The sequence below is a fragment of the Megascapheus bottae genome, unplaced genomic scaffold (assembly GCF_031878675.1).
Source record: "Megascapheus bottae isolate mThoBot1 unplaced genomic scaffold, mThoBot2.hap1 H_1, whole genome shotgun sequence".
NCBI lineage: Eukaryota > Metazoa > Chordata > Mammalia > Rodentia > Geomyidae > Megascapheus > Megascapheus bottae.
In genome coordinates, this window is record NW_028327858.1 from 2,752,475 (window position 1) to 2,770,364 (window position 17,890).

The 17,890-nt window shown below is 39.2% G+C and overlaps 1 long non-coding RNA gene across 3 annotated transcripts in view; it reads right to left on the minus strand.

Moving 5' to 3' along the window:
• The window catches only part of LOC150038997 (uncharacterized), a 156,799-nt gene that overhangs the window by 128,202 nt on the left and 10,707 nt on the right, over nt 1-17,890 (minus strand). The gene's annotated exons all lie outside the window — the stretch shown is intronic.

Below are 17,890 nucleotides of genomic sequence, written 5' to 3' on the forward strand. Positions count from 1 at the left end.
TGGATTGTCCTTGAGATATGAAAATCATACTTGAGTATAATTGTCTCTCAATACTCCAAATTCAGCCACCACTTTGTCCCAGTGGAAACAGGTTTTCAAGAAAAGTTTGTCACTTGTTTTTAGCTTCTGTGAATAAGGACTCGTCATGACTTCCACATTTTCAGCAGTCATTTGTATTTTAACTACATGTCTAATTATGAAAAAAGAATTGTTTTGTGTTAATAACATTAGTGTCAAAATAATTCATATTATTTGGAGCATTGGAAAGGTTTCCTGAAGTCCCAATCTCATGCAAATTACGATGCCTCTCTCATTGATTCCAGAATAGTAGCACCCCACTTTATAAGTAAAAAGTTCCTGTATTAATGAACTATGAGCCATAAAATTAGCGTCAATAAATGGGAGGAAGACAATTGAAATGTCACAATTTAGTTGGGTTTGAAACATACCAATACACAAAGCAAACTGTGCTGTTGTTGTTTGACTTTGAAACGTCCTTTGATGCTGGATGAGATAACATAGATATAGCAAGATAACATAGATATAAGAAGGCACAGGGACTTGAGTGGACCCAAGAATTTTGCCTGCTTTTACACTTCTTCAGACTTTGACCTTGGTTTCTTGTGTCATCATGAGCTTGTTCTCCTAGCTCCTCTTAGGTGTGCCACTGAGTAGACATGAACTACGCCAAAAATGATAAGACCTAAGAACTGCTGAGCACCACCAATTCTTCTGTCAACATTCCTGTCCTGAAATCTCCTTTCATTTAACAAACCAAGATGACTTTTCCTCTCATGGCTCAAGGGAGAAGAAAATTGAGGCAAATAATGAATTCACTTCCAATTCTTCCAATTATAATTCTCAAGAAGGAAATGAATACTACTTTTCTTGTGTAGCACATCTTGTCTGGGCTCACTGTCTCACTGCACGTGGTCAGAAGCATGAGGAAGAATGGAAGTTCATCAAGAATAGAATGACTTTTCATCCTCTTTATTGGTGCCTGTGATGAGTCAAAGAAACTAGTTTGAGTATCCTCCACAGCATGAACTTAACACTTTTTATCAAACCACAGATGAATAACCCAGTGGTGCTCCAGACTATGTTTCAAAGAATGATGTTTTGGTAATGCATGAATGAATCGACTCATTAAGGTGATCATCGAGTTATAGATCAGATACTTGCAAATTTCCTTGTCTGATTAATGAGCAAGTCAGAGTGACCAGACTACAAATGATTCAAGGTGGTATTTTGCCAATTCAAAAAGTGAAAAGATTTAGTATTGGTATTTATTACTCGGTGGTTGACTATGAACACAATCTAGTCAAACTAAAGCTGATGAACCTAAATGGCCATGCCTGCCTGTTTGACTAGAGTGTCCCAGCCCCTTTCAGAAGTGACACACTAGGTATTTGTAGTAGCTTGTCATTAAGATTCTTTTTTATTTTTTTTTGCCAGTCCTGGGGGATGAACTCAGAGCCTGAGAACTGTCCTTGGTCTTTCCTCACATGACCAAGTTTAAGAATTCACAACTTCCACTGGAATCAAGTCATGATATAAGAAATTTAATGAGCAAGAGATCAACAAGGCTATTTGAAGGTATTGGAAACATTGGATCTCTGTCTAGCACAAAACCAAGCATATGACTGAGGACACCTTCCAATGATTCCAACACCTTCTATGATCTACCTGCAACCCAAGGGGACTCTGTACAAGAACTGTCCTGATAAGCCCATCGACACCAAGAACTATGAGTAATAGTACTATGCTTCCTTCAATCATTAAATGTAAACGTTCCTTAAGAGCAAGGTTACATAATTAGAAAGAATGGTGTTCAGTATTTATTGAAGTTGAGTGCTGGTGGCTTATGCCTGTAATCCTAGCTACTCAGCAGCCTGGGATCTGAGGATCTTCAAAGCCAGCTGGGGCACAAAAGTCCACAAGACTCTTATCTCCAGTTAACAACCAGAAAACTCAATGTGGTAGAGTACTAGCGTTGAAGTGCAGAGCTCAGGGACAGTGCCCAGGCCCAGAGTTCAAACCTACAACTGAACAAAATAAAATAAAATAACCAACTTGGAATAAGAAGCAACAGAAAATAAAAGGTTACTAATGAACCAAGAAAAAAAACCATTAAATAAATTATTTAGGTGGTGACAACAACCATAAAGACTATCAGAAAATTTGGACAACTCTGTAGATAATTAAAGCCAAGAGGAAATCTGCTACAGAGTAGAGAAAGTAATTTTTTGAGAGTGGAATTTTCCAAATTCACAAACCATCTTGACAGTATTCATTAGACAATTGCCCAATTCCCTACCTTTACACAAAGTAAACTCATGATTGTATTAAAGCTATGGCTCTAAGTACAAAGTAGGACAAAACATATTAACCAAGAAGTAAGCAAGGAGAATACTTTGTATTTACTTTGTGGAACTTGATTTTTGAACTCATTTTTTTCTGTGCTTTATGAAATAGACTTTGGTCTAAATAACGGTGTAAAGCAACTAAAGATAACCAAAGATCAGAGTGGGTGGGAATGGAAAAGAGAAGCTAAATGTTGGACACTTAACTAGCATTGTGACATCATCATATCCTCATAATTGTGCTTTCTTTATGCACATGATATTCTTCAGCTAGATAGGATCACTACTTGATAATGGCAAGTTTAATTATGACATGATCTCTATCTTTCATTTCTTTGATATGTCTGAGTCACTCTTTCATCATCCTTATCCCAGACATAATAGTTCTACCCTTTCTTTTTTTTTGATGAGAAAAATAAATCTCAAGAGAATGTATTTAATCTTTGTTCCTTTTCAGATGAAATCAAATCAGGGTCTGGCCTTCCTTTCCTCATTATGCATTCTTTGTGGCTGAATGTGTCCTTCCTACCACACAAATCTATCCACCTACTTGTTGATGGAATACTCCCCACTCTGCTCTGATATGAACTCACTAAACCCTGATTTGCAAAGAGAATCCAATTCTGTTAGAGTACAGATTTGTGTTTGGATCTAGCTGAGAAAAAAAAAACAGAAAAAAATCAGAAACTCCCCACAGTTTGATCATGTCAGTTAAAATATCAACAACAAAAAGATTGACAATGGATCTAAGAGCCTGGAGCATCAACCAGTCCTTCTTTAGGCTGTACAGACAAGAGCCAGGGTACAAATTTCAGACTGTTTTGTTGACAAACAACTCTTCACAATCACTCTGAGGAAGGGAAGGGGCTTAAGCTAGAGCAGACCTGAGGTAGTCATTGGGGAGAACTAACACATTCTATGGATCGAAGATCCTGAAATCTTGAACATGTGAGTACAGGTGTTTTTTTTATTATTATTATTATTATTATTCTGCTGCTATTTCATTCAAATTGACTCAAACAAAAATGTTGCCTGGTATTGTCTGGCACTGGGAGAAACAGAATTAAGTAAGACCTGGTTTTAAGGAGATATATATATATATATATATATATATATATATATATATATATATGGAATGTTGTGGAATAACAACTACTTGAGTTCCCCATGGAAAGGACAAGGAGCACTTGTGCCAGACATTTCTTTTCTTTTTATTGAGAATAAGTACCATCTTTGTCCTTCTAAGCGTCTCCAGATAGCACAAGGGATAAAGCCCTAGAAGCTGCATTTCCCGGACTGCTTTGCCAATAGAGTTCTTCAAATAATCTTTCTATGACAAGTGCTCTTGAAATCATAGGAAGTGGAAGACATTTTCTCCTGTCAGTAGTGATGGGTAGTTGGGCATGTGTTGGTAGGTGGCAGACATGGGGGAATATGTCATCACTGAGCATTCTCTTACAAGTCCCACTTCAGGGCTGGGACCATGGGTGGTGGCCTGACTTCCCAGTGTTTCCCTTACTTCGGAGTTCCTAAAAGGTATAGTAGGAGCTTCCTTGAAATTTACTCCTCAGCCCTCTGAACAATTCTGTAAAACCTCAATTTCTTGGTATTCCTTCTTAGTGAAAATTTCAGGATACATAAGTCTGAATGGGAGAGGAATGTTAAAATAATAACTAACCCCCAAACCCTGAATGGTGTGGCAAAGCAAAGGTTCTTATCAATGATGGAGGCTGAATGACATTTATGCTGATATTATGATATCAGGTACTCAGGTCTTTCAAAAGCACGATGAAAGAGGAGGAGAGAATATAAAGTATGCCATCTCACACATTCAACGGCTTGGTACAGTAATTCAACTCACATACTGTTACACAGTCTTGGTCTCACAGTGCTAAGTCAGTTGCAAGGAATGATAGAACTAGGGTCTCTGTCTGTCTATGTCTAGAGTGACAATGATATCATAAACAGTATGTTGTATCAGGCTTCTATTTTTTATTAAATTGGACTGTTGCATTTGGTACTAAATGCTGTAATGCTGTGTATTGTTTAAAAACAAAACAAAACAAAAGAACTAAAATGCATGACATTGACTTTGTGATCAAGTAGCTGGCTACTAAAGATATATTATCCTACATTATTCTAGATGGCTTGAGATTCAAATCACACACACACACACACACACACACACACACACACACACACTCATACACCTCAGAAAATTGTTGCCTTCATTCAAAAGTCAGACCACATGGCTCTTGAGCTCTAGGTGAAAGGTATTATGTATTGGTTGTTATTGTCTACTTTTTAGCAATATAGTAGAAGAATAAAAAGCTATCAGAAAATAACTGGGTTTTAAGCAAACATGAAAGAAGCAATTGCTTTTAGTGCTCAGTTTCTATAAGTAAAGCTCACTGGGGATAACAAGCACTCACCCAAAGCTCATGGGTGGCTCAACACTTGAAAAACAAAACAAAAAAGCAAAGTTCACTGCTCATAAACAGTCTAATGTGGGCCGGTCCTTTGATTCAGAGATGTGCTTTTCTTCTGATTATGGTTCTGCATCTTTTGTAGCTGGGTGCTATCATGGTTAGTCTAGCATTGTTTAGCCGTAAGAATGCAGAGAGAGTATGGTAGACAATGGAATAACCCTCTCATTGAGCAAGTTTTGCCATGTTGCTGTAGGGTTTCGTTTTACTACTATTGGAAATTTTCTTTCCCTCACTATACTACAGGTTCCTCCTGTTCTTTGAAAATTCTCTTCATTTTCCTTTTGACATGTACTTTGTTTTCTGTTTCATATTTTCTCTCACTTTTTCCCTATTTGCTCCTAATCATAATTAATCATAGCATTCTGTTCTGTTCTCTGAGCAATTTCTAACCATGAGGTCAATACAAAAGAAATTGTGGCTGTCACCTTATTAACAGCCAGAGAGATTTTGATGCCTTTTCCTTCATCTCAAAAATCTTCTTATTTTAACTCTTGGTCATGATGAACAGTTAAAAGGGGAGGTCAAAACAAATTTGATATGACAAGTGAAATATTTGCAAAACTGTTAAGAGTTTTCGCACTCTTGTGTTCTATGTTGTTCTTTTTTCTTTTCAGGTTTTATTTTAGCTTCAGGGTAAATATTTCAAGTACTGAGTTATTTTCTCCTAGTTAAGTTGCTGACAGGGCTCTCTCATTGTTAGATGAGCCTGTCAAATGTTACTGAGGCCATTTTCAATTATGCAATAGCACAAATAAAATACTCACAGAGATGGAACTTTTTGTTCTTTCCTACTCTGGGGACTGAATAAAAAGACATTTCTGAAAATGTAAAGCTTGAACACCCACTACCTGACGAATGACTTGAATGTTTCATAATGTGCAAATGCTACATTCCTCCATTAAAAAAAACCAGCCATAATGTTGGGTGCCAGTGGCTCTTGCCGGCAATCCTAGATACTCAGGAGGCTGAGACTTGATGATCAAGATTCAAAGCCAGCTCAGGCATGAAAGTCCATAAGATTCTTATCTTCAATTAACCACCAAAGTAAAGGTATGGTAAAGAACTAGACTTGAGTAGGAAAGCACCCAGGCCCTGGGTTCAAGCCTCAGGAGACTCAAGCCTCAGTACTGTGAAACACACACACACACACACACACACACACACACACACACACACACACACACACACACTAGCTGTCCCAAGTAACTATTTCTTCCCTACAATCTGCCTGATTCCCTGCTTTATATTTTGGTTTAGGAAAGAATGAGGCTCAATCCTGGTCTAAGAATTTCTGTCTTTTGCAATGGTCCCCAGTGTGTTATGTCTAGGATCCATCTGCCAGGATATTAAAGTTTTCCATTGTGGATATCCCTCAACAATATTTTTAAAAGATCTACCATACAATCCATTAATCCATCTAATGCTCTTCTGGGAATATGTCTCCAAAAAAATGGAACTAGGAAGTCAGAGATAGCTACATTCCTGTGCTCATTGATATATAATTCACAATAGTCAAGATACAGCAATTTAATTGTTCATGGAGAGATAAAAGGACATCTATGTCACCATATACCTGGGTATTGTCACCAGTTGTGTCACACTGCTGCCTGTCTATGTCTGTAAAAGTGCCCCCCAAAAGTTAGCGTGACAATGATGGGAGCTGAGCAGACTTAAAATAAAAAATATGAAAGAAAAATTCTCAAAGAAGTAAATTATAACAATAGTAATCATTGCCTTTACTGTATGCCAGGTACTGTTTCATCTCTTTTCCATGGATTAACTCATGAAATCCTCACAACACTAAGAGCTACATTATTATGATCATCCTATTGTTTTCCTTGCAGATAACACTGAGGCACAAAGGACGTAAGGTACAGGATCACACAATTCCGATGAGCAAGTTGAAATTGTCAAATAATTGAAATCAAAAGATAATTAACTGTCATTCATGGAAATATGAATGGGCAAATGAGAAAGGAAAGTTTTCAGCACTTCTCAGGTTTACTTTCTATGATGTGCGCACACACACACACACACACACACACACACACACACACACACACACGACCATCCTTGGGCAAAAAGACTCCAGAGTTCCAGGGCCCTGGCCTTGCCTCCTCCCTCAGTCTGAGTGTAAGGGGCCTTGGATGACGATACTACCCAGCCTCAGAACAGTGCCTCCGCCATTCCTCTCACCAGACCAGGAGGGTCCAGTGCCAAGGAGCTCTTCTGTCCTATTGACAGCAGAGAATGGTTTCCTCTGAAATAAGTACAAAGAGCAAGCAAATTTAGTCCGTTTATGCAAAACACAAAATGGCATCTGCCATCTGGAAAAACACACCAAAGCCGTGAGCCGTCAGGCCCCTTTCAAGACTTTGGCATATAAAATCAACACAATTTGTTTTTTGTAAAATCAGAAACATCCATCCATGTGATCTTCCAGCATTTATCAAATATAATTCTCTCTTCCACTTTCCTGTCACTTCCATCATACACATGTGTGTGAGTGGACACACACACACACACACACACACACACACACACAGACACTCAAAAGCTCCTATTTTAAAAGAAGGATAGATAGATAGATAGATAGATAGATAGATAGATAGATAGGTTGATTGACTCCTCAGTGGTACAAAGATCTCTGAAAAATGGACTTAATAATGAAAGGGTGTTTTTTTTTTTGCCAGTCCTGGGCCTTGAACTCAGGGCCTGAGCACTGTCCTTGGACTTTTCTCAAGGCTAGAGCTCTACCATTTGATCCATAGCACCACTTCCAGCTTTTTTCTATGTATGTGGTACCGAGGAATTGAACCTTGATCTTCATGCATGTTAGGCAAGCACTCTATCACTACGCCAAACTCCCAGCCCCAATATTTTAAAGAAGATAAAAAGAAACTTATAGCTACTTCCCTTTCCTACAATTACAATGGCTTAAACATAAAAGCCCATTACATATACTGTCCACTTATACTTAGAACTTAGTCTGCTACTGACCACTAATATTCTAGAGGTTAGAAATCATGGGTTGCTGCTGTTGCTGTTTTTATCATCACTGATCTTGCCTCCATGGATGCTAACTTCAAGAAGTTCATGGCAGAAATGAATAAAAAGACTTATTTGGTTTCACCCTGGTGCCAGGCTGTATTAGCAGAGCATCCAGGCAAAGATACATATGCATGTGACAAGAGTGAAACCGATAAGATGCTGGCAATGCTTTCTTAAGTTATGATTAAACACTCAGGAATGCAGACCAAGAAAACCACTAATGGTATCAGAAGTAAATGAGTCCAACCCAAATGGTGGGATGATGTACAGAAGCACTGCTAAAGGTGATGTTGTCTTTATGCTGGAATCAAGTAGGGAAATGTGGAACAAGACAAGAGTACTGGAACAATTCGCAGGTGACAGTAACTAAACTGCCACCAGTGATTTCCATGGGCCAGCCACTTTATACCTATCATATCACCCATTGCCAGCACATTCAAATGATGGAGGTATTTCCAGTGTGACAATACTTGGATTCACATAGATGAGGTTATGCTGCTAGTGGTAGTATTCAGATGGCCATCTTAGAACCACCACACAGAGAGATAATTACTTCGAAGGCATCAATTTCTTTTGATTATATGGTTTGGGTCACATCCCCCCAAAAGGCTCCTGTGTTGAAGTTGTGGTCCCTAATTATGGAGCTATTGGGGGAGAAGTAGACCCATTACTAGGCAGGGACTAACTGGGAGAAAGACATGCCCTTAAGGGAACTATGAGCCCCGGATCCTTCTTCCTTTCCTTTGCTTCCTATGAAGTAAGAAACTTGCCATCATTCCCTCTCCACCATAATGCTTTCCCTCACCACAAGCCTAAAGTAATGAGACCCAGTCATCATGGACTGAAACCTGTGAAACCATGAACCCAGACAAATCTTTCTTTTATATGTTTATTTGCCTTAGGTATTTAACTCCATCTCAGAAAACTAACTCACACCTGGTGAAAGGGGAAAAAAACAGATCTTTCTTATTTTATTTGATGTTTCCTTGCATCTATCCATATTGTTCCCACTTTATAGAAAAATAAAATTGTTCTTTGAGCAAGAAGCTCAGACTTGCTTAACGAAGATGAGAAAGAGTCGAAATTGGTTGATGAAGAAAGCTGGTTTTCTCAGAAGACCATATCACTAGAAGTTAGTGTCAGATTGCTAACCAGGATTGGCCCCTGCTCTGTGCCAACCCAAACCTGCTACTGCCCCTTCCCTAGTTAGGCTGAGGGTCTGTTCCAAAGGATAGATGATTAGAAGCAGGGGAGGAGTGGTGGTGGGCCAGGCTGGAAAACGCTTCATACCTCCAGGGCTGATCTGATCAGAATATCAGGTTCTCGACTTCTTTCCTTAACATAATCTATTCTTGTTCACCTCTGACTAATTCATTGTATCACCCCTCTGCTGACATTTAGAAATCCCTCCAGACTGGATTATTTATTAGTAGCAGGAAAATGAATACTCTTTTCCTCATTTCTAAAGAAATGAGGAACGAAACTTAGGAAGATATAGGAAGAAATGCCAGAGTCTCCCACTGGAAGTTGATGTTTACTTCTAGTAGAAACAGTCATTAGCTTGGACTCAGACTGCAATGAAAAATCCAAGCTCTGTCACTTAACCATATGACAGGAGATGATTTTCTTAAGCTCCTGGTCCTCAGTTTCTTCATCTAGAAAATGTTAAGGTATCAAGTGAGTTGGGCTGGCAGAACACCTTGTTATTTTTATTAATATTTAGTAGTAGCAGTAGCAGCAGCAAAGTAGTCACATTAGATACTATAATTCTTATGTTCCAGCAAGGGACCCATTTCTATCACTCCTGGAAAGTTGCCAACTTGCCACAAAAACAATATGACAGTGGACTCCACTATATTATTGAAGTGACATTCTCCAACTCCTGGGGCTGGAAGCTTGTTGCCATCATGGAACCCCCTTCAGGCCAGTCTTTTGAGTGTCACTTACACCAGTTTGGAAGTAATCGGCTTGCTCGCCCTTGCAGTAAAGGATGTCACAATCAACTAATAGAAAGTGACAAGAAGGGAGTTAAAGTTTGGGATAGAAAAAAGAAGAGCCTTGTACTTTATGGGAATGCACAATGCTAAGCATAGCATGTTAAATCGTGCATGCCAAATCATGGACTAATTAAGAGTCTTCGATTTTTTTTTCACATCTCATCTGTTGCCCTTTCCAAGATGTGTTTTAAAATTAGCCCTTAGCTCTTCCAATAACTACTCACAGAAAAGCAAAGGAAACTTTTCCTGAGAAGCAAACAATAAACACAAAAAGACAACACACAGGGAAAGGGATGAAGATTTGGTAGGAGATGTAAGGAAGTTTGATAATCATAGCAGCAACTTCTTGGATAATGGGCTTTAATAGCATATAATAAACTATGATCCAGGAGAACTCTGATTCAATTCCACTAATTGTTCGAGCCAGTGAAGTGACGGCTGCTAATGCCACTGAACACTGTAGAGAACAGACAATTGTGCCAGCTCCCTACCTCCTCAACCCCAGAGGGCATATGGTCCCTGCCCTGCAAACACCCAACTGAGTCTCCAACTTTCATGGCAATCTTCGTTCTAGGACTTTAAAGTCACAGGAATGTAATTTCTTGCAATCAATAAACTATTGTATTAAACAGAGAGCAGAGGGGTAACTAGACACAAAGCCTCTAATTAGGTTATAAAGAATAATAACTAATACGCTCTCATGGTAACACCAAAATGTACGAAAACCTATAATAAATTTAATTGAGCACATGATCATAAGCACTGTTTTTCTCCCCACATACTTCTGCTATATTAAAATACACTCCAAATAGAGAAACACATTTTCCCCATTGTTATTGAAAAAGAATGCTTTTTTCTTTTCATTCTAATTTGGATCATTTTATCAATGTCAAAAACTGGTATAATTAAGAAAAAATTGTTTTCTTTCTTGTTGCTCATTGATTACATCTAAGCATAAAATTGAACCAAGGAATTTAAAGCAATTATCTGGGTAATTCAGGTCCCCTCCCTCCCCCCACCCACAGAAAAGTTAGGAGTTTCTAATAAAAATATATTGTTCATGCCAGAATGATTAAGATAGCAAACTTAGTTGTCCACTTTATTTTATAAATGTAGATTTGTTTATTGATCAAAAAATGCTTTGCAATCCTTTTCAAGAGTAATTTAGGGTTTTTTCTTATCATTTGCATGAATTCTTTTATGCTACCTTGGAGAAAAAATATAAAATTGAAATTCCTAAACTAAAAGAAAGTTAAGAATGTGTATTTCCTTCCTTTTCTAAAAGGAACAACGCTGATGATTACATTTAGGGTGTGTAAAATACCTCTGTAAACTAATAGTCTGAAAACAGGAAAATTAGTGTTGTGCCATGGGTATGAGAAGCTAATAACAAGAACATGGTTAAAAGAGATTAAGGTTCAAATTAAGGTCAGAAACGAGACTGATTGAGAAAAAGTGCCATGTTCCATTGCACGGCAGTTTAAGTGAGACAGTTCCTTCTGAATCAGTCTTGGGGTGAAAAATTACACTATTGAGGTTAATAAAGAGGCTAAGCATTTGTTTGGACTGAGACTTCAATTAAAATGTTATTTGGGGACAGAGCTAATGTCTTGCTTCGAGGTAAACTGAACTGATCTTTAAGAGGACAAACAGGAAGAAAAGAGAAAGAAGAAGAAAAAGGGTCGGGGGTGGGGGGGAAGACCACCTAATCTGTCAAAGGCTCTGAATAACTAGCTGAAAGAATTGTGCTTGCTGGGTCTGTGCCCAGCACCCCAGCGAACCATTTACTTAAGGGTTTTGTGACATCATCAGAGGCAGCTGAGGTTTTCTGTGTTTTTTATTTTGGCACTGGGTAAGGAATCTAGCATTCAGCTGTGTCTTCTTTCAGACAAAGGAAAAGAAATCGGTTGATATAGCATACCAAGGTTGTACTTTCTTTTGTACTATACAAGGAGTAGGGTGAAACAACTTTTGAGTTGTTTCCTGCTTCCTCCTCAAGGACAAAAAGCAACAATGAAAAACCACACCGCGATGAATGCCACTCATTGACTATCTCAGACCATACTAGTTTGTCCATAGTTAGACTAAAACCTCCAGAGTATGGGTTCATTTCACTTCTGGAAAGTAAGCAATAACCCCAGCCATGACTTCCTCTTCTTTCCTTCATTCTGTTATTCCACAGGGATTTCTAAGCATGCCAGTCCTGGACTCCTTCCAGTCAGCAAAGAGAATCATTTCCCAACTTTGATGCAGCTTCTGATTTGAAGAGAAGGAGAGGAACAATCAATATGGTTGTTTTTTTTTTTTTTTTAAGACAAAGACACACAATTAGAAATTGGTGACATCCAAAGAAACAGTGCAGGAATCATCCCAATCTTTTTCTCAACCAATCCTATTAGCAGCAAAATGAAGACCTCCTTATGAGTATATAATGTCAGGATGGGGTTAGTAGTATCAGACCTAAAACATGAACTATTCTGTCATGGAATCTGGGATCTATCATGGAAGCAAGAAAGAGTAGAGTCATAGAGAAAGAGAGAGCTGGAAGAATCTAAAATAGCCTGGATGAGAGCCTCAATGAACTTAGCATTTCTTGTTAGGAACTGAACAAGGGATGAATAACCACAATCCAAAACTAGAAGTCACATGGGAAAGAAACAGGCCATCTCCTAGGATTGGCCAGGTGAAGTGGGAACTGGCACAAAAGAATCTGAGGTCCAGATTTACAAAGAGATTCATTTTCCAGTATTAAGGTTTGAACTCAGGCCAGGAGCATAGCCTAGTGGTAGAGTGCTCACCTAGCATGCATGAAGCCCTGGGTTCGATTGCTTGGTACCACATACACAGAAAAAGCTGGAAGTGGCACTGTGGCTCAAGTGGTAGAGCAAAATGTGTCTTGAACAAAATGTGTTCAAGGATAGTGCCCAGGCCCTGAGTTTGAGCCCCAGGACTGGCCAAAAAAAAAAAAAAAAGGCTTGAACTCAGGGTTTAGACAATATCCCTTACCTTTTTCTTTCAAAGAATGGTACTATACCATTTGGGCTCATTAATTGGAGGCAAGAGTTCAGATATTCCTTCTCAGATAAGCTTCACATTATAATCCTCATATCCCAGCCCCTTGAGTAGCTAGGATTACAGGAGAGAGCCATTGGTGCCTAGCTCCTTTGGCATTTACTTGGGCAAGTCCTGTGCATATAGGATAGATGGAGACAGGATGCAACATGAGAAAGAGTACTTTATAAAGGAAATGCCAGTAATGAGATCATTTCAGCAGGAACAGGCAACTAGTACACAGAGAAGTCACACAACGTCCATGCATGCTATGTCTGTCTAAGCAAAAAAATCTGCCAGCTCCAGATTGACTTCATTAGTCATTTAGAAGTATGAAGATCACAGAGGGAAAAATCCTCCTCCTCCTTACTGCACAATAATTGATCATCTGTATAAACAGAAATAGATTAGAACACCAGCTCTTCAATACATAAATATTTCATTCACCAACCACTTGCTATTTTGCTGGCAGTGGTGGTGAAGAACCATTCATACAGGTGTAAATATGACCAGCATCAACCAGGAATTTGGTGTTGACGAGGATTTGTGCACAGAAACAGACTCACCACAAAGCCTCCACGGACCAGATGCAGTCGGGAAATTGGTGAGAAGCAGGCAGTTACGTAACTCACTTTAATTATTGTCCTTTCACTCTTTGGGTCTGCTTGAACCAATAAGATTGTCATTTAGCAAATATTTATCAAAAATTATGGGCACTGGGCTCTTAGCTAGTTCACTGAATAGCCTTTTCTATTAGAATCCTCAATTCATGTGAACGAATATTTTTAAGAATAAATGGCTGAATGAATAAGAAAAAGGAACTCTTGAAAGACTAGCCTGTGGCTCATGCCTGTCATCTCAGCAACTTGGGAAGCAGAGATCAACAAGACTGAACTGAAAATTTAGCAAGACCTTGTTTCAACAATCAGTCGAGAGTGATGGCCCACATCTGTAATCACAGCTGTATGGAAGAAAGGAGAATTGGGGTCCAAGGCTATCTCTGGGTAAAATCACAAGACCCTATCAAAAAGAAACGAAAAGGTTGTGGGCATAATTTAAGTGATAGAATGTCTGCCTAGCAAGTGTGGAGTGCTGAGTTCAAACTCCGTACTACCACCAAAAACAAATACCTTTAAGAAAAAAAAACACGTTAAGAAAATGAATTATACACAAATCCAAACAGATAAGAGATAAGCCAGAGAATAAACATTCTACAGTCCTGTCCCTTTAGCCAGTTCTCTGGCTGGATGAGGTTGTATATAGCTATAATCCCAGCACTTGAGAGGGTAAGGCAGAAGGATCAACATTTTGAAGATAGCTTGCTTGGATTTCATGAAGAGATCTTGTTTTAAAGAAATCAAAGAAGGAAGGAAAGGAAAAAGGGAGGGAGGGAAAGGGGAAAGGAAGGAAGAGAGGAGGGAAAGAGAAGAGTTTGGCTCATTTCCAAAATTAAAAATACCACTACTGATATTGTGCCATTCCATAAAGGGCAGAAAGGGATTGCAAAGACCCTGACGTGGCAAGACATGAGTCATAGCCATGACCTACTCGCAAGCCAAGAAGACCTATCATTGAGGAACAATCTGATCAGGGATTCGTGCTCTGCCATATGCTTCTCCCTCAGAAGCACTGAAAAGGAAATGTGTGTGTGTGTGTGTGTGTGTGTGTGTGTGTGTGTGTGTGTACACATAGATGCTGGTCCTACAGCTTTAAGTCAGGGCCAAGGGACTATCCCTGAGCTTGTTTTGCTCCAACCCGGTGCTCTGCCACTTGAGTCACAACTCCACTGGCTTTTTTTTTGTAATTTATTGGAGATAGTCTCATGGACTTTCTTTGCCCTGGCTGACATCATACAATAATCCTCAGATCTCAGCTTCCTAAGTTACTAGGGTGTGTGCCACCAGTGCCAAACTGAATATTGCACTTTAAAAGACAAAGTAGTGAGCAATAATGCTTGGTAAACTTATAATACGATCTATAGGGATGTATATAACACAGGTATCCTAAAGGTAAAATTTTCCAAATTAACCATAGTGCAAAGAGAATACTATACTAAAAACAAGTTTGAAAAGACACATGGCCTAAAAATTTTCTGAGGGAAATAACTCACCCATTGTGAAATCAATGTTCAAATCAATACACCTTGGGGAGCAAAATAATGCTCATTGATGGAAACTGATTTTTCTTTTTCTTAAGAAATTCTCAAGGGGTAGACAACATTTTTTGCTACCATAATGAATGAAACCAAATAAAGGCAATGTCAGAGGCTAGATTTCCTCCCTCTTTAACACCATGTCTAAAAGTTCTCTCTTTTGATATGTTTAAAAATAGATTGCGGTTTCATTTTTAATTTCATTTTAATATCCAAGCAACAAATTGATGCATCGTGTACCTAACAGCATTATTTTAAGTAAAGTACTCCCATTGGCAGTTTAAAAAAAAAAACAGTAATAGCAGGGGGGCAGCAATGGCTCTCACCTGTAAAACTAGCTATGTAAAAAAGAATAAATAGAAGGCTTGTGGTCCTAGCCACTCTAGGAAAATAATGAAGGCAAAAAGGGGCTGAGGAATATGGATGACTTGTCTAACAAGTCCGTAAGCCCTGAGTTCAACCTTCAGTACCATTTAAAACTAAAAAAAGGGGAGGGCTGGGAGTTTGGCCTAGTGGTGGAGTGCTTGCCTAGCATGCACGAAGACCCAGATTCGATTCCTTGGTACCACATGCATAGAAAAAAGCCAGAGGTGGTGCTGTGGCTCAAATGGTAGAGGTCTAGCCTTGAGAAAGTCCAAGGACAGTGCTCAGGCCCTGAGCTCAAGCCCAGGACTGGCAAAAAATAAAAAAAAAATCAGAAATTAGTATCAAAAGTAACTTCTCAGGAATCAGCTTGTCTTAACCAACAAACTTAGTAGTTGCTAATTTTAAAACATCTTGCTATTTTGCACTTTTCCTACTCCTTTTTGTACTCCAATTAAAAAACTATTGACTAACACTGAATCTCTGTGTGGACTGCTTTCACAAAAGCAAGAAGTTCTTTATGAACAAAGAAAAGATAACAATGAGTCTGATTTCTTTTTACATTTAGCAAGTTGGTTCAAGTGAGTGAATAGTTAGAATGAATAGGTCACCATACATTACAAACTGTCTAATTCAAATATTGTCTTTGTAAGCCAAATGTATGATTGGAAGAGAGCTTGCTTTCTACCCTTTGGAAACTGAAAAGTTGCATAAGAAAGGACAGATGGATGATTTGTGGAAAAGAAATGTCACTCAATTAATGTTTGTTAAAAAGGGTGTCATGGATCATTGGCAGAGTTTCTACCCATTGGCAACTCCCCCATCCAGCCAAAGATTAATTGAGCATCCAGACTACTAGTTTTTCTGGTGGAGAGGAAAACAACAGTAGAAGCTGATATGAGAACCCTCAAGAGAGAAGCTAGATGGCCCATCTTCCACTGGTACCCAGTAGCCATTGGTTGATATTTTTCTCTTTGATGGAGATTAATTCAAATCAAGTCACTTTTTTGTACCTTCTTTGTCTCAGGTATAAAATAGGAATTTCAGAGTGGCTTGAACAGATACAATTTACAATAAAATCATTCATTGGCACATGGTCATGACCTTAACAATTCAAACCAAATTGATTATGGTACCATTTCTCATTGAATAGAATATCTAATGAGATGCCTATAGCAACACTAAATACCATAGAGAACAAAAAGCAGAGCAAAACGAAAGCCTAAGCAATTAGAAAACAAATATAAGCCAACCTTCCACGTATGCAAAGAAAGAAGTAGAAATAACTGTTTTCCTCCTAACTTAACATTCAAAAAGAACTCATCTGTATAGTATGGGAGAGAGATGTGGTCACTTATCATGTGAAAACTCATTTCTGTTTTTCTCATACCCTGTACTATGTAGAACTAAAATGAGCAGGGCAGAGGTGAGCAAATATGGTCTTCTATGGAGAATAATGTAACAATTGGAACACAACTGGGATTGATTCATGCTAACCTGGAAATAGTATGGATATCTGTGCAAGTCTGTGTATGCACGAAGAGAGGGGAGGGGAGGGGAAGGGAGAATTTCCCAAAGTGAAATTTCCAGAAATTACCCTACAGACTTAACCCAAGAAAGGTCTCATAGGCAGACATAGACATAACTACTCCTTTTCCAATACAGTCCAGGTGGTTCTGCGGCAAGCTGGACAAACAGGCCTTCCTCTCCACTGACCGTTCCCACCAGAGCAGGGAAGGTGTCCGCAGGATCTAGCTGACTGGGTTCCTAATGGTGCTGTGGTTAATTATTGACTGCTTAGGGATTTACCCTTATCTCTCCATCAGAAGCTAGCTCAACACCTTAAGGGTGAGCCATTTCCAGGGAGGTGGGAAAGGGAATCTACACACAAGCCTTTTACTTGTTTCCCTTTGGATGATTTTAACAGGTCCTTTAGCATGCCTCCATTACTCACTTTTGGGTCAGGTTGCAAGGCTCACAGCTCCTTTAGTAGGGGCCAGACCCACCGTGAGGGAGGCCTGCAGAAGCAAGCTTAACTCTCAACAAAATGTTTCTCCTTGGCTTTTTGACTCTGGAAATCCTGGGGGTTCCTGAGGGTGAGAATCAGCCCCTCACTCCCAAAGCAGCCTGTCTGCTGAGGACCTCTGAGGAGGGAGTCAGTACAGCCTGAGCCCAGCTGCCCCAGATAAGAGGTGCCCGTGTTAATGCACAGGCTTCCTCTGCACCTCTGCAGGACCTTCCTTTTCCAAACAGTCTCCCTTTAATGTTGGCGAATGTTGTTTTTCCATTGACTCAACATCTCGCCTCTGGTGTTGAGCCAGGGGGGGAAGTTGGAGGGGGGGCCATCCAGAGGGAGGGCCAGCCAGTCTGCTACATCTCTAAATAAGCTGGGCACCTGTTTCACAAAGTTTCAGATTCTTGCTT